The sequence below is a fragment of the Papaver somniferum genome, unplaced genomic scaffold, assembly GCF_003573695.1.
Source record: "Papaver somniferum cultivar HN1 unplaced genomic scaffold, ASM357369v1 unplaced-scaffold_107, whole genome shotgun sequence".
NCBI classification, from domain to species: Eukaryota; Viridiplantae; Streptophyta; class Magnoliopsida; order Ranunculales; family Papaveraceae; genus Papaver; species Papaver somniferum.
Genome location: NW_020619603.1, coordinates 12570479 through 12593037, shown reverse-complemented (window position 1 = coordinate 12593037; position 22559 = coordinate 12570479). Strand labels below are relative to the sequence as shown.

The 22559-nt window shown below is 37.2% G+C and overlaps 1 pseudogene; it reads right to left on the bottom strand.

The window, feature by feature from the left end:
- Positions 1–9409: 9409 nt before the first annotated feature.
- Positions 9410–10733, bottom strand: LOC113328202 (annotated as a pseudogene).
- Positions 10734–22559: the final 11826 nt, after the last annotated feature.

Below are 22559 nucleotides of genomic sequence, written 5' to 3'. Positions count from 1 at the left end.
AACGAAAGATGAAATATATCAAATTCGAACATCCCGGTTTCAAAGATTACTAGAGTTAGACCTGAGTTTTCCGTTCGGGTGAACGAAAGATGAAATATATCAGATTCGAACATCCTGGATTCAAAGATTACTAGAGTTGGACTTGAGTTTTGCCGTTCGGGTGAATGGAAGATGAAATATATCAGATTCGAACATCTCGGGTTTAAAGATTACTAGAAATAAGTGAAATAAATATTACAGATTGCGAAAATGACAATATTACCCTTACTAGAAATAAGTGCAATAAATATCATGCAGATAGTGAAAATAACCATATTAACCTTAATAGGAATTAGTGCAATAAATGACCAGACTACCATTATTAAAAATTAGTAAAGTTAATATTTCAGACTGTGAAAATGACCATATTACCCTGACCAGAAATTAATTCAATAAACATCATGGAGACTATAAAATGACCAAACTGCCCTTATCAAAAATAAATCAAGTAAATATTATAGTATGTGAAAATGACCATTTTATCCTTTTTGAAAATAAAGTTAATAAATATTATGGAGACTGTGAAAATGACCAGACCACCCTTATGAAAAATAAGTAATGTAAATATTACAGACTGTGAAAATGACCATTTTACCCTTACTGGAAATAAGTGCAATAAATATTAAGGAGACTGTCAAAATGACCAGACTATCCTTATCGGAAATAAGTAAAGTGAATATTACATACAATGAAAATGACCATACTACCCTTACTGGAATAAGTGCTATAAGTATTATGGAGAGTGTGAAAATTACCATACCACCCTTATCGGATATGAGTAAAGTAAATATTACAGTTTGCTAAAATGGCTATTTTACCCTTAGGGGAAATAAGTGCAATAAATATCACATAGACGGTGAAAATGGCCATACTACCCTTACTGGAAATAAGTGCAATAAATATCACATAGACGGTGAAAATGGCCATACTACCCTTACTGGAAATAAGTGCTATAAATATTATGGAGACTGTGAAAATGACCAGACTACCCTTATGAAAAATAAGTAAAGTAAATATCACAGACTGTGAAAATGACCATTTTACCCTTATTGGAAATAAGTGCAATAAATATTATGGAGACTGTCAAAATGACCAGACTATCCTTGTCGGAAATAAGTAAAGTGAATATTACAGACAGTGAAAATGACTATACTACCCTTACTGGAAATAAGTGCTATAAATATTATGGGAAGTGTGAAAATGACCATACCACCATTATCGGATATGAGTAAAGTAAATATTACAATTTGCTAAAATGGCTATTTTACCCTTAGGGGAAATAAGTGCAATAAATGATATGGAGACTAACAAAATGACCAAACTACCCTTATTGGAATTAAGTGCAATAAATATCACACAGACGGTAAAAATGACCATAATACCCTTACTGAAAATAAGTGCTATAAATATTATGGAGACTATGAAAATGACCATACCAGCCTTATCGGATATGAGTAAAGTAAATATTACAGTCTGCTAGAATGTCCATTTTACCCTTTGGGGAAATAAGTGCAATAAATGTTATGGAGACTAACAAAATGACCATACCACTCTTACTGAAAATAAGTGCTATAAATATTGTGGAGAGTGTGAAAATGACCATATTACCCTTATCCGATATGAGTAAAGTAAATATTACAGTCTGCTAAAATGGTCATTTTACCCTTAGGGGAAATAAGTGCAATAAATGTTATGGAGACTAAAAAAATGACCAAACTACCCTTATTGGAAATAAGTGCAATAAATATCACACAGACGGTGAAAGTGATCATAATACCCTTATTGGAAACTAGTGAAATAAATATTATGGAGACTGTGAAAATGACCAGACTACCCTTATAAAAATAAGTAAAGTAAATATTACATACTGTAAAAATGATTATTTTACCCTTACTGGAAATAAGTGCAATAAATATTATGGAGATTGTCAAAATGATCAGACTATCCTTATCGGAAATAAGTGAAGTAAATATTATAGACAGTGAAAATGACCATACTACCCTTACTGGAAATAAGTGCATTAAATATTATGGAGACTGTGAAAATGACCAGACCACCCTTTTCGGATATGAGTAAAGTATATATTACAGTCTGTAAAAATGACCATTTTACCCTTCGGGAAAATAAGTGCAACAAATGTTATGGAGACTGTGAAAATGACGAGACTACACTTTTCGGAAATAAGTAAAGTAAATTTCACCGACAGTTAAAATGACCAAATGACCCTTACTAGAAATTAGTGCAATAAATATCAAGGTGACAAAGAAAATGACCAGACTACCCTTGTGGAAGGGTGACCGTTGATTGTCACACGCCTTCGTTTTAGCAGCCGTGAAGGGAAGGCCGGCATGGTATGGCTCTGGCGCGGCAAGGTGGCTGGCGTGGCATGTCATTGGCACATGTGGCATGGTCCGCATGCCTTTGGCACAGAGGTGTGGCTGGCAAGGTTGGCATGCCTTGGCGCGGAGACGTGGCTGGCATGGCATGCCATTGGCACATTGGTGCGGCTGGCGTGGCATGCCATTGGCACAGTGGTGCGACTGGCATGGTTGGCATGCTTTGGAGCGAGACGTGGCTGACATGGCATGGCATTGGCACAGTGGTACGTCTGGCATGGTTGGAATGCCTTGGAGCGGAGATGGCTGGCATGGCATGCCATTGGCACAGTGGTGTGGCTGGCATGGTTGGCATGCTTTGGCGCGGAGACGTGGATGGCATGGCATGCCATTGACACAGTGGTACGTCTGGCATGATTGGAATGCCTTGGCGCGGAGACGTGGCTGGCATGGCATGCCATTGGAACAGTGGTGCGGCTGTCATGGTTGGCATGCCTTGGCGCGGAGGCATGGCATGCCATTGGCACAGTGGTGTGGCTGGCATGCCTTGGCGCGGTAGCATGAGAATTATAGTTTGGCATAGATGATGTCAATCAATGTTAAGGGTTCTGCCGTGAAACATGACCCATGTAAAAAAAAAATTACCCCGATAATTCTTATGTAGGCATGCTGATTGATTCAATAAATGTGCTAATGGTCATAGTGACGTCATGCCAGAGGTACAGTTTTACGATTTTAACCCTAAGCTAAAAACCACCATGAACACTTATATATTATTTATATAATATAATCATTTATTCATATAGTAAAGTTAAGTGTTTCACTTTAAAATTAAAATTAATGCTACATGTTAAAGAAGAGATCGTTTATATATATACACCCAAGGTCAAGAAAGCAATCAATCACTATTAAACACATGACATAATCAAAATGCATTCTTAGAATAACACATTCTCAACCAAAGGCATACGTGATGTCATTTCTAATTACAAAACCTAATAAAGACCTAAATAATTATTCTCAATTTTTTCCTTTCTTCATTTAATTAATAATAGTATAAATAAAGAAAATTTTTTAAATGGAAATAAAAACAAAAAAAAAATCTCAAATCCGAGTCATCAGTGCGTCCAAACCAGACGGGCACGAGACACGCACTTTGATAGTCCGACGCGCGTCATGTCAACGTCCCACGCGTGTCCCTGTTTGAGACGAGTCGAACGCAGACACGGAATGCAGCGTCCATGCAACTTAGCTTGCCCTTGTATTGGTGTCAAAATTTATCAAAATCATGACAGTTTGTCCTTTTTTTATTTTTTTGTACATTAGTTTTTTTGCTAACAATTCAAGACAGTTCATTCATTTAAGCATCCTTAATCAGAAATCTGTGCTGAAATAATAAACATGAACTTGGATTACATTAATTTCATCAGAACTTTTGAAAGTACTACATTAACCGCATCATTAGCATTGCTAATCAAATTCATGGCTTAGATCTTAACCCTTTAAACCTCCCCGAATTACATCAAAAAAAAAAAGAAGTGCCACCAAAAAGGAAACTCATTCACATGATTAGCAAATTGGCTCTTGAAACAAAAGACACCATCAAAAAGAGGTTATAAAAATTTGATCTAGCAGCATCAAATCTATGGCTTTGGCTGGACAAGAACACTAATCAAATTCTCCTCATTCACTTCATATGCACAACTACTGATCTTCTCCTTTGGCAACACAATTTTTCCTTCTCTTTTTCTTCTTCTGCCTTCAGAATCAGGTACACTATCAAAATCATGGTATGATCTGCTTTCTTTTGACTGAGATTGATCCTGCATCCATGATCCATAACCTATCTTTCTCATATCAATCAGTATCTGCCCTTCACTAACCACTGGCTTTTCATTCTCACAACCATTATACTCAGTGATAACCTCACCATGGTCTAAATTACGGTTATTATTTGGATTATGAAATTCACTCCAGCGAAGACTGTTATTATGACCAATTATACCACAAGAGAAACACATAAAAGGCAATTTCTCATACACAAAAGACACCCATAACAACTTATCATCCCCGTCAACATCATCTTCTTCACTCTTAGGAAGAACAAGCCAGCACCCACTAATCACTCTTTTATCCACATTAATCATAACCTTAGTCCGCAAAAAAACAGATCTTTCATTCTCATTCTCGTCAACTTGCAAAGCTTCAGCACCAAATACTTCCCCGATATCAGAACCTATTGCTTGAGACATCAACTCAATAGAAATACCATGAGCTTGTATCCAAAATGGACAAGTTGTAAACTTGTTGGATGGCATTGAATCATGAGAACATAAATAAAACCATTCCTCTAACACAAGTAGATAACCTTGATCACCTAGCACCCATGGTCTTTCATCCATAACCCGTTGTTTATCTGATGGGTTCTTGAAACTAAATTCCAAAAACCCATCTCTCATATGCGGTTTAATGGTGTAATCTTTGACGTAGAGCTTACCTTTTAAAGCTTTTTTCATATCTCTAATAGCATCTTCCACACCTTTGTATTTGTCGAGTTTGTGATATGGATTGTTTAGTAGTTTTCCAATGAGACCGACCCAGACTCTACGAATCTTGGGAGGTGGTTGGCTTATGGTTTCTGATTCGTCATCTATGTTGAAGAAATTATCATCCATTACAGAATTCATCGCCGTGGTGGTTGTATGTGGAAATTGTGTGGGATTCGGTTCAGGATGTATCAGAGTTTTATAAAGGTTTTTAAGGGGGAGTGAGGAGTGAGGAGTGCTCGCTCAAAGGTTAGTAGTCAGCTATTATACTGCAGTAAAATCTTATCCTATAAGATATTTCACTTACGTGGGTAAGCATGAGCCATACACGAATATCCTATGGGGAAATGGAGTTGAATATCTACATCAACGGGACAAACTCTGATGGACGCCCTGCAAATAAGGGTCAGTCACAGACAAGGGAAGTGTGTAGTGGAAGCTAATTAATCCGATTACTGGTTTGACTACTTGACATTCATTGACTAATTACCAGGGAAGTGTATAGTGGAAGCTATTCTGTTCACAGGGTTGACTGCTTGACATTCATTGACTAATTACAAGGAAGTGTATAGTGGAATCTATTCCGTTCACAGGGTTGATTACTTAAAATTCATGACTAAATAAATTGAAAAATTTACAAGCAAAGCTCTAAACCATTTTAATTCCAGCATGCACCTACCTTCGTAATTATCTTTAGAAGAAAGTTAAAGCTACAAGTCCAAACAACTAATTAAAAAGATTAAAAACAGAAAATGCTGCTTAGTCTAACTTAAACCAAGCTAGATAGTAAGACATCTCTCATAAGCTCGTTCCCTAGTTCTTATCATCTGCTGAGGATCTCTTTCTATTGTTCGATCTTGATTGCTTCATATTATCCACACTGCTTCTATGAATCTGAAACAACCGATTCAGGGTTTCTTCTTCTTGCATCGAAACTCCTTCAAGGAGTCCATCTGTAGTTTCAAGATATTGGGCAGACGCAAGCGCAATTGTTGCAAGCATAGGAAAGTTATGCATCTGCATAACATTAACTTCATGAACGTCTGCAATAATAGAGAAGAACTGTGGATAGCGACAAGAGACTGCAGCATCAAGAGCCCGATTAAAATTTTCCAGTTCCACTTTAACACTATCTTCATATATTAATGGAGATCTAGTTCTGAACAGCTGGCTTCTTATCAAATTAAATTGTAACATGTCAGTCTAAGAGAGTACATCACCAACATAGGAAAGCATCGAGATCGAGTTGTGTTCTGGTTGCCTTGACAGTTCAGATTTCAAGATTATATGAATAATAAGAGATTTAAAACCTCTCATCCCATTCAAGGCTTGTCGTAGCTCAACAGCCACGTTTCCTTTCATAGGAACACCGATATCATATTTGTCATCAGTCTCGGACATTCCCATCCGAGCGCACATGTCAATGGTTCTTCTTGAAATGTAATCGTTGTAGTTTTCTGAACTAATATTTTTAAAAGTGATGATTAGAAGCTGCCCCAACACTAAGATAACATCTCTACTATGTAAAACATGCGGTGCATCAGCCTCTAACTCCGCCCTATAAGGAGACGCTCTCCAATCTTGACTAATCACTTCAAAGCCTTCATTCGTCAACACTGTCTTGATTCTATCTTTGTAAGAGGGGATTGCTTGACATATATAAGAAAAGTAAAAATTAATTGCAGACTCGCAGTCATCAGTTTGAGCAAGTAAATCTGTCACGTTTGAAATAAGGTTGGCTCCAGTCCTTGCATCCAGTGCTCTGCTTTAGTGATAGTTATCGTTATTTTCCTCCCTGGATTCTCAAGGGGAATAATTTCTAAGTTGCCTGGAATGATGTCGGGATTAGTGACACTTGCTTTCATCGTCCCCTTAAGAGAATCAGTGAAACCTTCTGCTTCTTTTTGGTCTGCCTTGATAACCTTGATAGACCTTGTTGTCCTTAGAGGCTTAATTACCTTATTGACACTAACCACTAACGTCCCATTAAGAGAAACAGCTGAGATTGAATCCAAATCTGCATCTTGAGGGAGATCAAACTTCTTTATACGCATATAAAACCTTGGAGGACCAAATTTCTGATACTTGTAACTGATTACAAGAGTGTTGTTAGCCTCCACATCAACTTTGATCTCATCATCGTACATTTGTTTGCTTTTCATGTCCACTAGGAACACGTATGAATTTTCCATTTCTGTTGGAGTCGTCTTCATGTCTTCTGTAGTCTAGAATGAAAAATCATGGTCAAAAAACCCATCATCTATATTGTAGTAGTAGAGATATTAATTAAGCAATAAATTGAATTGAGATAATTAATTTTTCATGGGGAACCCCCAACATCAGTGTTGGACTGTTGGTATTACGATGAAAGAAATTTTGAACGTCAAAGGAACTTGTGAATCTTGATATCTGTATCGCCATGGTAATACCTACTAAGTCAGGAAAACGCGTGTGAAATGAAATTGAGGGTATATACTGTGGTCAAGAGAATATTAATGGCTGATACATCGGAAATTAATGAGGATAATACAAGAAGTCTGAGAAAGAGTACTCAATATTATGGCATTCATGCATATGGAGAATTGGCGTTGAATGTACGTGAGTTTCCAATTAGAGGAGTAGATGACTAATTGATTAACGTTACGGTTGATTACATTATGTATGGAAAGTTCAAAATCTTTAGGACTAGTTGTGTGCATGTTTGCTTGCTAGACTTATTTTTTGAAAAGAAAACGTATTGTGGTTATTAATTCTCTCAATTAATAGAATGTAAGGATGCAATTAGAATTGGAGCAAGCGGTCAAGTAATTGAATGTGTATCATGGAAAAGTTGTGAGCAAGTTGGAGACTACATCTTGCATGCACGCACCAACACCTACTAATTAGCATTAATTGGTATTAATGTGGGAATTTTGATCGATACAAACCCCAGAAACGCATGTTATATATAGAAATTTGTGATCCCTAAGTTTCAAACGTAAGGAACAAAAAAGTAAATTTCCTATTTCATTCTTCCTTTGATTCCTTCACAAACTCTTGCTCTCTCTCAAACAGTAACAATGTCTTCCTGGTATAGTGATCCATCATTGTATGTTGAATATTATGATAATCAAATCAAACTATGGAGGCTTAACAAAAATTTCAACATCCCAATTGAGCAACATGAACATACTTTCGTAAAAGTTATCACTAATCATCTCGATTTGGTAGGATACTCTTTTGAATGGAACAAGAGTGACTTTGACAACTTTGCAGCTTTCTTATATAAGTACGACTTACTTGTAAACTGTGAAGGGTTGGCGCTTTCCATAACTTTCCCTAGAGATACAACTAAGGGTAATCGACCTGGTGGTAAACCAAAAAGGTTCATGTCCCTTGAGGTAGTAAACTTGCTTCGCTATGGTTTACCTGTTCCACTGGTTCCACTCCGTGCCGTCCAATACATGGATACCGGCGGATCTGCTCCCGTGGACACCAGTCCTACTGAAAAAGAAGTCACTGCAAGACTGGCAGCAAGTAGCAAAAAGAAGAAATCTGAGAAAAAAGCTTTCGAGAAAAAAGTTTCTGAATTGGAAGCTGCCAATGATGATTTGCAAAAAGAGATGAACGATAAGAAGCTTTTAATCGATGATCTGGTGAAAAAGGTTTCTCTCTTAGAAGCTGAAATATCAGATTTACAAGAGAATCTGGACCATGAGAAGAAGGATAATGTAGCTCTTGAGAAAAAAGTTTCTGATCTAACAACAAAGCTTGCAGAATGTTGTTGTGCTGCTGCTGGTGGTATAACAAACCATAATGAACTAAGTGGTTCTGCAGTTTCTAGTGATTGGGATCTTTTCGAAGATCTTGACGTTCTTCTAAAGTGTTCAACAAGTACCACATCGGAGATGTAGGGCGGCACACATGCAAGGCATCTTAATTTGTATTTGGCTTATGTCATTTCTTTTTAATTCTGTTTTTGGTTGTTTTTGTTTTTGCTTTTACTTTCAAGTAAGAGGCGCTGTAGTCTCTTCTGCGGCGTTCCGAATCTTGTTTATTTTGAATTTGTCCATCTTTGTTCTTGGATTTTAATGTTATTATAAAATCATATATAATTGTGTTGGTGGAATCGAATCAATCTATCCTGATGTTACATGGACTTAATTCATCAATTTAGTAGCATAACGGGACCAACGATTTCGTCTAACCTATGGCCTTTCAGGTTCAACAAGCATTTATCAAATAACGATTCCGTGAAAGCAGATGGAGTCTCCGGTTAGAAGAAAGTGAGCCTAATCAACTTGCACCCATTTATCGAATAACGATATGCACCCAAATTGTTTTTAACAAATCCAAATATCGCAACGCAAACAAAATGGCAAATATGGTTTTTGAAGTTGGAAGATTGAACAATAAGAACAATTAAAGACTTGCACTAGCTAATAACCTAGTCTCGTACATAATACGAGAAATAATTAGAGAGATCCCAATTCAGCTATACAACACTTATCAAATAATTGGGCCAGATGGAGTCTCCCACACATGGAACACATTCTCCTCACCATGAATAGCAAAAAGCCGATCACCACCTATCGAGAAGTGCCGAATTGAACCACCTTCAGTTCTTGCAAGCCTAGATGTTAAAACCCATTGATTTGGACCACCATGATACACGGATATCTTATCATCCAGGGAACAAAAAAGCTGCTCTCCATTTAATTTTAACTTCGGATGGCGATTTCCGCTTCGGCCGCATCCCCCACTATTCCATATAACGCTTTCTTTGGTACTTTTTCTCAAATCAACAAACCCCAGATCTTCATTTTTACTAACCACACAAATAGAATTACTTTCGTCCACTGGAATTGCATCAACAACAGTAGGATGCCAATTTTTATCATATCCCAAGGACCCAAAGGTCCTAGACCAAACTATACTTTTATCTCTAAAGTCCAAAACGTTGATGCAACGTTCATATTTCATGCAACTGTCGACAAATAAACAATTTCTTCCATTCAACCATTGAATCTTACCAGCTTTTCCGAAACGCAAAGTCAAACCATCTGCCGCATCAAAAAAATCAATTTGTTTTCCAGTCACTTGATCCCACACCCCAATTCCTCTGTTACTTAATCCTTCACAACTAGTGTCTATCTTACTATCAGAGTTAAAACATAAAGCTCCAGCATCAAATCCCTTGAGATGATCTTTTCCATCACTTAGCAGAAATCTGTGCTTCAATTCCCTTGTTTATGAACTCAAAACGCCCATTCCTCCGAGTTCCTTATTTCGGCAAACACTCATCACTGTTTTATCCGAATCAATCCACTCAATATCATTAACTATTTGGTAATCAAGATTTAATGGAGGATGTTCCTCGAGCATCCAATCATATACACGAACAATGCCACTATGAGCAACAGCACAACCTCCATCGGGACTTGCTCTAATTGCAATACAATTACCTGGAGCTTCATCCCTAACTGAATGCTTTAGTTTTAACCTGTTGCAATCAAATTTGGAAAAAATTTGCAGTTTTGACAAGATCAAGTATACCATAATAGAGCGCTTCCCTGTAGATTAATTTTTCAGATACGTTAGGAGGGACATGAAGCTCACCTGTTCCTAAAAGATCAAGAAGTGCAGAAAAACAATCCGGGTTTCTATCGATGAAGTATTCTTCTTTGTTAGCTTCTTTTGGTTGAAGATTCCATTCATCATCAAACATAGCTCCAAACATTGAATTTGGGGGTGCACTTACAAGAGTTGTTGCAGTTGTTTCAAAGATTCTACCTCTGACATTGAATCTCACCCTGTCAGTTTGCGTTCCCATATTTCCTGCGGTTTTCAACTTCGAATTTGTACCTTGATGCGGCTTGTATATGTGTATGTGTGTATATATATGGTACCATCTCGGATAAGAAGTTGTCCTTAATATGGAGTGGTACCATCTCAGATTAGAAGTTGTAGTGCTTCTCCATTAAGGAAAGCTAGATGACTCGGTCCGCATTCTATTTCTTTAACTGTACCCGATTGTAGGAATTACCTATAGGTATTAGTTTAGTGATACCTATAGGTACTAGTTAGTTGCAGGTCCATCCACTAAAGCCCAGTAACCAAAGGTCCATAATAAAAAGAAAACATAAAAATGGATCCAATTTTTTAATCCCAGGTCATGTACACGTGCGGAACCTATTAAGTAGATATTTAGATTTCCCGAAATAGCCTTCTACTATAACACAAATATAATCTAGGTTTTTTCATTTTTCTTTTCATGCTCAGATCTGTTTTTCTCTCTCCCTCTCGTCTTCTCTGCTACTGCCTCTTACGAAATCTTCTCTCCAATTCATTTTTTTATGAAGATTGCTTACGAAGATCTTTCGTGGTTTCCAGGTAATCTTCTCTCTAATTATGCGTACGTAATCTTCTCTCCAAATTTATTTTTCTCAACTGAAAAATGAAGATCTGATCGAGTTCGTGACGTTTTCATCTTCGTATAATGGATGCTTGATTGTTCTTTTAGGATTTTTAATATCTAATCGTTTTATGAATGCTTGATTGTTTATTTTATTTTTATGAAAATAGTTCAGATCTAGATGAATAATCACGTTTTTTGTTCATTTCTTTAGTAGATTTGATTATATCAGTTTCATCTTGTTGGTTTTAGATTTGTTTGAGTTTGTTTTTGTGTATGAATCGACAGTACATATCTGCAGTACTGACAAAAACCTAGCTTTCCAAACTTTTTTTATTTGATTCAGAATTACATATACAAAATATATAAATAAAAGTGTTTCAATTCTGTTTTTGCATAGATTCGTTAGTCTTTTTTGACATACAACTGATTTTTAGATTATGAATCAGCACTACATATATGGCATACTGAAAAATACTGCTTTGATTTTTTTAGTTTTTTTTATAGTATTATCACTTTTTTTTGTCTAATCCAGAAATATATATATGAAATACTGAAATAAAAGTGTTCAGATTCTGATTTTTCATATATACATTCATTACTGCTTTGGTTTGTTATTGTTTTTTATAGAATTTTATCACTTTTATTGTTTAATCCAGGAGTACATATATGGAATACTGAGATAACAACGTTTCAGAAGTACATATGTGTCATATTGGAAAATATTGCTTTTGATTTTCTCACTTTTCAGAAGTACATATATGGCATACTGAAAAATACTACAGTACATAGATGGCATACTGAAAATTTTCTTAATTTTTATGGTTTTGTTGCCTTTTTTTTGTTTTATCCAGAAGTACTTATATGGAATACTGAAATACAAGAGTTTCAGAAGTACATATATTGCATACTGAAAAATAATGCAGCACATATATGGCATACCGAAGAATATTGATTTGATTTTTTTTATTTTTTTTATAGTTTCATTACTTATTTTTGACAGGAAATTGATTTTAAGTTATGAATCAGCAGTAGGTATATGGTATACCGAAAATTACTGCTTTGATTTTGCTATTTTTATAGTTTTATCTTTTTCTTCTCCTTTTTAATTCGGAAGTACATATATGGAATACTGAAACAAAAGTGTTTCAATTCTGCTTTTTCATAGATTCATGACTTTTCTTTGATATGCAGTTGATTTTAGATTATGAATGCAGTAGTACATATATGACATACTGAAAAATACTGCTTTGATTTGGTTTTGGATTCTCTGAAATCGATTTCCGAATGTCATAGCCTAATAAATATTGAACCTTTTTTTGCAGGTGGTGTTTGTATTGGAAATTAAAGGAGAAATGAGAGTGTGGGATACAAGTCTATTGCTAGTTTGTTTGTTTTTTTAAATAGTTTTATCATTTTTTTGAATAATCCAGAAGTACGTATATGAAATACTGAAATAAAAGTGTTTCAGTACTGTAATTTTATAGATTCATTACTTGTTTTTGACATGCAGTTGATTTTTAGATTATGAATCAGCAGTACATATATGGAATACTGAAACATACTGCTTTGGTTTTGTTATTGTTTATAGTTTTACAAAAAAAATTTGTTTGATCCACAAGTATATGTATATGGAATACTGAAATAAAATTGTTCGATTCTGTTTTTCATAGACTTATTACCTGTTCTTAACATGAATTTGTTTTTTAGATTATAGATCAGCAGTACATATATGGAATACTGAGAAATCTGTTGTTTCACACGTGTTTAGTTGTAGGGTATAGTAGTCATTTTCTTGATTTAAAAAACTTTGGACCTTAGGATGAAATCTGGTTGGACCCTACTATAAATAATTATATGGGCCTAGGACCAAACAACAAATTTTCCTTTTAGATTTCTTCTCTAAGCTCAGTTTCTGGGATGTAGCGTATAGCCCCCTGGTAGGCTTCTAAAAGGTCCTAAAAAATATCCCCGGCCAAAAACTTGGTGGGCCCGGAGATGTGTATAAAATTAAGCGTGATAAAACGCGGGCCTACAGTAATACCGCAAGTGCACGGTCGTCGGTTATAGCTCGTGCAAGTACGGGTCGATCCACAGAGATTGGGAGTGTTTTGTTGTTTCTAGCTATTTGGGCTCTAAATTGCTATTGGGCTTAGTTGGTTTGTTTGTAGTGATGAAGTGCTTTAGGCCTTGGGCCTTTGAATTGAACTGAGCCTTAATAATGAACTTGGGCTTGGAGCCTTAATAAACTAGGCTTGGTTTAGCTAGGCCTTTGGGCTTCACTGAATTGAACTTGGGCTCAGTGTTGAAGTGAGCTTTGGGCTCAGTTGCAGCAGCAGCAGCAGTGGAAGGGAGGCAATGCAGTAATGCAAAGGAAAGCAGCAACAGCAGGGTTGCAGGGCAGATGGGTTGCAGCAGCAGCTGCACAAGCAGCACAAGGCCAAGAAAACAGCAGCAACAACAAGGCAGTGGAAGCAGAAGCAAGGAAGAAAAAGGCAAACAAAATGAACATGGAAGCAACACAGGGCAACACAGGGCAAAAGCAAAGAACAATGCAAGTGAACCAAGGCCTAAGCCAAGGGCAGGGATGATAGTGAAACTGAAATGGTGACAATGCAAGGCCAAGGGAAGAATACAGGCATACAAATAGAATGGGAAGAGAATTAGCTTGCTATGAGCACTAATTTCTCCCAATGCTCAATCAACACATTGCATCCTAAGCATACAAAAATGGAATGGCAAGATAATCAGCTTGCTATGAGCACTGATTTCTTCCATTACTCAATCAATTCAGTGCTTCAAAGGCTTCTAGCCTAGCATTGGTAGGAACATAACAGGAACATTAACAAAGGAACTTATCAACACAAAGCATCAAAACAAGCACATTAACAGGGTAAACACTAACAGGATTAACATTAACAGGAACAACTTAGGATGGCAAAACAGGAACAAAACATTAACAGGAACATCACAACATTTAAACTACTAAATAGGGAATTAAAACAGGGAAAGAAACTGAAATTGAAATTGAAATAAAATTGAACTAAAATTAACAGAACTAAGTTCTGGACACTGGCTAGTCCAGCATACCTTTACAACACACCCACAACCCTCAATTTATAGTCCACAACACTCAATTAGGGTTCTACAATTTTCCCCCAAATCAGTCAAAATTAGGGTTAGATATTTTACCTAATTTGATGTGATAACTCCCAATTCTTCTCGACCCATGCTTCCATTTGTACTCCTCTATCTCTCCACGCCTCCAATTGCTTCTCGATTGATGACATGCAATCACTCTCACCAATTCCACACGTCACTGAGGTCGTGTGATGTTGATGAAGGGATTGAAAATCATCATGGATAGTTGGTGGTGAAGGTGGGTTGCGTTTGTAAGGTGATTTGGTGGAGGTTAGGTGGTAGAGATGGTGGTGACAGAGGTGGAGAAGGTGGTGGTGTACGGTGGTTTCTGCAGAGGAGTGGGGGAGAAGAAGAAAGAAAGAGGAGAAGAATGGGTCGATAGTTTAGGGTATAGGTATAGGTTGCTAGTGTGTGAGGCGGGATATCAAATTTCGATGTTGGCGAATCTGAGTCACTGGATGCGAAGCTGGTAGGTGAATCGGATGGCTACCCCTGAAGAGACTGGTAGCGACCGTCAGATGCTTTGATACAACAAAATCAACGGCGAAGATCGAGGTTAGGTGTTGTAGTGTTAACCGGAAGTATCGATATTTGATGAACAGGAAAAGAAGCGACAGTAGGATCTAAATATGATCTAATCTGAAGGCTTGGAATTCAGGCACTATGGTGTTTTGCAGGAGCTTCAGATTTTGATGCGCGATGAAGGAGCGACCATCGGATGATGAGATGGATCCAATCCGACGGCTGAAGATGGAGGCGGTTTTGGTTATAGAAAATGGGTTTGGGTAAGGGTTTTGTTCCTTGGGTATGCCAAGCCCATATCTTCTTTAAGAACAATTCTTCCTTCTTGAGCCCATTCCTAGCTTTTTGGACGTGCGCTCCATTCTTTGCGGCTTCCTTGCGTAATTTCTTCCGGCTTTTCACTACTTTTCTGCTCTTTTTCGCTCCGCGACTCATCCGAACTTTATTTATTACCTAAAAATGCAAAATTAATTAATAAAAATATTTATTCTTGAAAACAATGAAAATACAGAATATGGGATAAAATGTAGAATTAATGCATAAAAGATGAGTTAAATGCCAACAAAAAGGGATAAATATATACAATATTTGGCACTCATCAAATACCCCCAAACCTGAATTTTACTTGTCCTCAAGTAAAACAGAACTAAGGAAATCCTAACTATACCACTGTCGCTGGTCTCTCGAATGCATTTAGCGTATGCACTAAGCCTTTTAAACCACTAAGTGTCCCTAGTGGACGAGTTGAAGTCTCGTGAAGGTTTGCTTAGAACGTACCTACAAAGTTCTAGGTCAAAATATAAGCTCAAATTCCATCAAATGTGACATGTGCAAAACAGTTTAAGCTCACAACAAAATGGAGATGTCAATCTAGCTATCAAAGGCACAATCCTAGCACTGATAACAAAAAAAGGACATGTGATAAGAGTGTAAAGTGTATCTACACATGTGTAAAGAAAGATCTGAAGTTATGACTACTAATCACCAAGAGATAGTTTCTCAGGCTAAGAACTGAGGTCGAAATCTAGCTAGCTGTCCGGACTTTACGAGAATTGTGAATGAGTTGGAGGTATTTCACAATTACTCGCGTTGTACATCAATGGCATACACCCTTCCTTGCTTATTACAATGAAACAACAAAAGATGACTCTTTACATGACTCTTATTTACATTGACTATTCTCTTTTATTTTTGGAACAAGAGATTATGGAATTGATAAATACTTGATTTTTTTTTGTATTTTTCTGATATTTTTTTTTTTTTTTTTTCACAACATAAGGAAACACTTTTGATACATATACAAAAGGAAACAAAAGATTACATGACACTTTGCAAGAGGTAACCCTTTTTGATGCACCCAGTTAAATTCGATGGTTGTCTTTCTTAATGTAACCTCCACCTTCTATCCCAACCAACCAAAGAACAAGCTAGTCAAGTTTCGTTCAGTATTCTAAAGTGATTGGCAATCGTAACTTCCTATCAAACACCTTGAAGATCGAGGCCATACATGTATTGGTAGATCGTGCGCGTGCAAATTTCTTATCACTATGTGAATTGTGCTAGAATCAGGGTGCCTAAATATCTAGACTAAGACTCCTAATAAAAATACATATTTGCACAAGAGTCAACATTTCAAGGTAAATGAGCTCCATTTTTTATGATTTTTCATTTTTTAATTTTTTTTTGAATTTTGATTTTTCAATTTTTTTGGAATTTTTCAATTTTTTCAAAAAGAAGAAGGAGTTCGTTTTCAATTATGACATATTATCATGGTATCTACTCTATACCCCCAAACCTAAACTAAACATTGTCCTCAATGTTTCAAAATATGGAAAGAATTAAAATGCAACATATGGAAAGGGACATGCTGAGTAGAGTAAAAGGAGAGAGAATACCCGATTTCGGCGAAAGCAGAATTAAAACTCCGTTATTCAAGGCAAAAAAATCCAACATATTTCAACCGAGATCATATTGGATTAGCAAAATATATACAAAAGGAACAAAAGGGTTTTAAGAAATTGTATCTACTGGATTATATACAAAAATTCACCATACACTAACAATCTAAAGAGTTGAGGATCAACCCAAAAGACAAAGTGTAGACATTTCAACAGCTTCACACAATAATAATATGATAGAAACGCAAGTGAAACTGTGAAACAAAATGAGCTACCCCCAAACCTGGATTTTACAGAAGATATAATTTTGAAAACAAAATCGCGCAGTTTCGGGGGTTCATCATGCAAAAGGTCTAGCTCGAAATGAACTGTGCTAGGGACGGGCAAACATGCAATTTCCAACTGTGGTTCCTCAAAGATATTATACTTAGAAGCAAAATAGTCCAAAAGGACTTGGGAAGCATACAGTTCCAATCCTAGATTAGGAATTTTCAGAAAAATTGGTTTTACAATATTGGTACAAACCAAATCTAGGTTGGGTGGAAGGCCAACAGATTGTGACTCATGTAGGAGAATAGGTGCGTCATTATTAATCAAATCAAAATCTCCTAAATCATCTACACATGTCACATCATGCTCACAATCATCAATCAGTTTAGCAAGTTCACACTCAGAATCATCAATATCATCAACAAATTTATTCTCATGCATCGGCAAATCAGGAGAAATATCACAATGTGACCTAGGTAGAGAATCAGACACATCAAATATATTTCATGCATATTGGTGTCTACAGAAGATTCAACTATTCCTATGTCATGCTCATCTTCACAGAATAATTGTACGAATCCCATGTCAATATCAAAATCATATGAATTACAATGAGTATTAGAAAAAACAGCATTCATGAAGGTCGAGGGCGAGAAGCCATATGTTATTGAACCAACAGGTTCCACAATATTTTCATGTTCTTCTAACATATCATCATAATCATCATAATCATCATCATGGTAGCATGCATATTGGTCCTCATTAACAGTGGTGGTGTCATTAGTCGATTCATGTTCCTCTAAATTAGGTTCATATTCAACATTATTTACATGAATGGGACTAGACACTTCATTAGGGACAACATACATTTCCTCATGAATTTCCTCCTTTTGTCGGTGAAGCAAAATCTGATCTAAATGTGCATGAATTCGTGCTGTAGATCTATCATAGTCTTGCTTACAGAGTCTTAAAGCTTCTGTGGTGGAGTCTAAATTCATGGGAGTACAAAATTCTTCATGTTCAAATTGTGGTGAATGGTACATGTGTGCATGGTCATTAGGGTTTACAAAATATTGATCGCAACCCTCAAAGGATTGATTATGGTCCCAATGACTACCATTCTCACAATTTATGGGCATTTCATACATTGGATTTTCTCTAGATTGCCTAAAATTATGCAAAATATGACAATTCTCAACAGGGTGGTCTAAACTACCACATGCGGGACATGCATAGATTTCAGGTTGCCTAAGAAAATTAGATGTGACAGATTCCTCATGTGATTGCATTTCTAAAGCTGTGATTCGAGCTTCTATTTGATCCATAAGTGATGATTGTGTGAGTGAGGCACTAGCAAAATGTTCATTTTCACGTTGCGATGAATGATGCATGTATGAATAGTCATTAGGGTTCATGTATTGCGGCTCGGGACTTTGAAAATGTCCATAATAATTCCTATGACTATTGACATCATGGTCCGTGGAAGGTTCATAACGTGGCACATCCCATAAGCAAGTTCTCTAAGAGTTTTATTTCCATCCCCAGGAGCAGACCAAAATCCAGACATGATTGGCTCAAAAGCTAAGTAAAGAATGTACAAAGCCAAATTTGGTTTTGAAATGGGAGTAAAATAAATTGGTTTTGGGAGAGAAGAAAAATTTGGTTTAAAATGGGAGCAAGTAAAATTTGGTTTTTTGGATGGGATAAAAGTAAAATTTTGGTTTTTTGGTTTTTTTTTTTTTGGTTTTTTTTTTTTTTTAAAGAAAATAAAATTTGGTTTTTGAATGGGAGCAAAGTTTTGAAAAATATTTTGGTTTAAAATGGGAGCAAGATGAAAATTTGGTTTTTAAAATTGGGAGCAAGCCCACTGTTGGTCCTCTAATGGAATGAAGGCTGCGGCCTACGAAAATCCAAGTTTTAATTTTTTTTTTTTTGAAAGTTTAAAATTCGGTTTGGCCCCGTTGGTTAAGGCCCGACGTTTGTTTTAAAACTTTGGTTTCGAGGTCCACTTTTGAGTGGAATACAAGCCCACAATCAGTTATAAGCTCAGCTGGGTTTAAACCCAGGGTCCAAAATACAAGTCCAATGAAAGAATTTAAACAAGCCCACACAAAATAAATACAAGCCCACAAATTAAACAACAAGCCCAAAAATAATTAATTACAAACCCAAAATAGAAAAATAAAAAGCCCAAAAAATTGGGTTAATTATTACAAGCCCACAATTAAAGAAATTTGGAAGCCCACAGGTTGGGTTCTCTCAATGGAATGGGTTTAGGCTTACCTTTTTAGCACAGCCCAGCTGCTCTGATATTGTTGCAAAAACCCAGTTGGGCTTTGGTTCTTTTCCTTGGTGGCGTCCCAGCAGAGGAAAAACAGGTTCAGAACAGCAGGTCCAACAGCAAATGAAGTGAAGCAGATGCAGATGCAAATGCTATGCAGTGAAATTCAAAAATAGCTAATAAAACAACAAGAAAAACACAGCACCAATCCCCGGCAGCGGCGCCAAAAACTTGGTAGGCTTCTAAAAGGTCCTAAAAAATATCCCCGGCCAAAAACTTGGTGGGCCCGGAGATGTGTATAAAATTAAGCGTGATAAAACGCGGGCCTACAGTAATACCGCAAGTGCACGGTCGTCGGTTATAGCTCGTGCAAGTACGGGTCGATCCACAGAGATTGGGAGTGTTTTGTTGTTTCTAGCTATTTGGGCTCTAAATTGCTATTGGGCTTAGTTGGTTTGTTTGTAGTGATGAAGTGCTTTAGGCCTTGGGCCTTTGAATTGAACTGAGCCTTAATAATGAACTTGGGCTTGGAGCCTTAATAAACTAGGCTTGGTTTAGCTAGGCCTTTGGGCTTCACTGAATTGAACTTGGGCTCAGTGTTGAAGTGAGCTTTGGGCTCAGTTGCAGCAGCAGCAGCAGTGGAAGGGAGGCAATGCAGTAATGCAAAGGAAAGCAGCAACAGCAGGGTTGCAGGGCAGATGGGTTGCAGCAGCAGCTGCACAAGCAGTGCACAGCAGCACAAGGCCAAGAAAACAGCAGCAACAGCAAGGCAGTGGAAGCAGAAGCAAGGAAGAAAAAGGCAAACAAAATGAACATGGAAGCAACACAGGGCAACACAGGGCAAAAGCAAAGAACAATGCAAGTGAACCAAGGCCTAAGCCAAGGGCAGGGATGATAGTGAAACTGAAATGGTGACAATGCAAGGCCAAGGGAAGAATACAGGCATACAAATAGAATGGGAAGAGAATTAGCTTGCTATGAGCACTAATTTCTCCCAATGCTCAATCAACACATTGCATCCTAAGCATACAAAAATGGAATGGCAAGATAATCAGCTTGCTATGAGCACTGATTTCTTCCATTACTCAATCAATTCAGTGCTTCAAAGGCTTCTAGCCTAGCATTGGCAGGAACATAACAAGAACATTAACAAAGGAACTTATCAACACAAAGCATCAAAACAAGCACATTAACAGGGTAAACACTAACAGGATTAACATTAACAGGAACAACTTAGGATGGCAAAACAGGAACAACACATTAACAGGAACATCACAACATTTAAACTACTAAATAGGGAATTAAAACAGGGAAAGAAACTGAAATTGAAATTGAAATAAAATTGAACTAAAATTAACAGAACTAAGTTCCGGACACTGGCTAGTCCAGCATACCTTTACAACACACCCACAACCCTCAATTTATAGTCCACAACACTCAATTAGGGTTCTACAATTTTCCCCCAAATCAGTCAAAATTAGGGTTAGATATTTTACCTAATTTGATGTGATAACTCCCAATTCTTCTCGACCCATGCTTCCATTTGTACTCCTCTATCTCTCCACGCCTCCAATTGCTTCTCGATTGATGACATGCAATCACTCTCACCAATTCCACACGTCACTGTGGTCGTGTGATGTTGATGAAGGGATTGAAAATCATCATGGATAGTTGGTGGTGAAGGTGGGTTGCGTTTGTAAGGTGATTTGGTGGAGGTTAGGTGGTAGAGATGGTGGTGACAGAGGTGGAGAAGGTGGTGGTGTACGGTGGTTTCTGCAGAGGAGTGGGGGAGAAGAAGAAAGAAAGAGGAGAAGAATGGGTCGATAGTTTAGGGTATAGGTATAGGTTGCTAGTGTGTGAGGCGGGATATCAAATTTCGATGTTGGTGAATCTGAGTCACTGGATGCGAAGCTGGTAGGTGAATCGGATGGCTACCCCTGAAGAGGCTGGTAGCGACCGTCGGATGCTTTGATACAACAAAATCAACGGCGAAGATCGAGGTTAGGTGTTGTAGTGTTAACCGGAAGTATCGATATTTGATGAACAGGCAAAGAAGCGACCGTAGGATCTAAATATGATCTAATCTGAAGGCTTGGAATTTAGGCACTATGGTGTTTTGCAGGAGCTTCAGATTTTGATGCGCGATGAAGGAGCGACCATCGGATGATGAGATGGATCCAATCCGACGGCTGAAGATGGAGGCGGTTTTGGTTATAGAAAATGGGTTTGGGTAAGGGTTTTGGGCCTTGGGTATGCCAAGCCCATATCTTCTTTAAGAACAATTCTTCCTTCTTGAGCCCATTCCTAGCTTTTTGGACGTGCGCTCCATTCTTTGCGGCTTCCTTGCGTAATTTCTTCCGGCTTTTCACTACTTTTCTGCTCTTTTTCGCTCCGCGACTCATCCGAACTTTATTTATTACCTAAAAATGCAAAATTAATTAATAAAAATATTTATTCTTGAAAACAATGAAAATACAGAATATGGGATAAAATGTAGAATTAATGCATAAAAGATGAGTTAAATGCCAACAAAAAGGGATAAATATATACATTATTTGGCACTCATCACCCCCCAGACCAGCCGGACGTTGAGTAGGTCCAGCCTGGAAAACATGTCTAAACGGATTCTCACCTCCGAAGCTCTGACTCCTCATCTATGGCTCAATAGGGTTCAGGGTCCAGAATATGAATGCCCTAAATCCAGCAGCCCCGAGTTCTTAGCGATGGTTATTTTCCATGGGATCAGGGCATGGGCTGATTATTACCCGATTGGATGAAGAATTATTTAAGAACGGTTTTTTGGGGACCATCGTTTTTTTGGGGGACCATGGTCTTATTAGGCCACTTTCCCTATAATTATAAGGGGTGTCCTAAAATGTGGAAATGACTAACCTATCCTTAACCCAACTTAATTTAAAACTAACATAATAATCACATATAAGTATATATATACATATATATATATACATATATATAAATAACTACCACCTCCTCCCACTGCCGCCGCTACCACTACCGAGCATCACCTACCATCTCCGACCACCACCACCAACAACCACCACCTCTCTTTCTATATATATACATATATATCATCAAAATATGTATATATATATATATATATATATATATCGT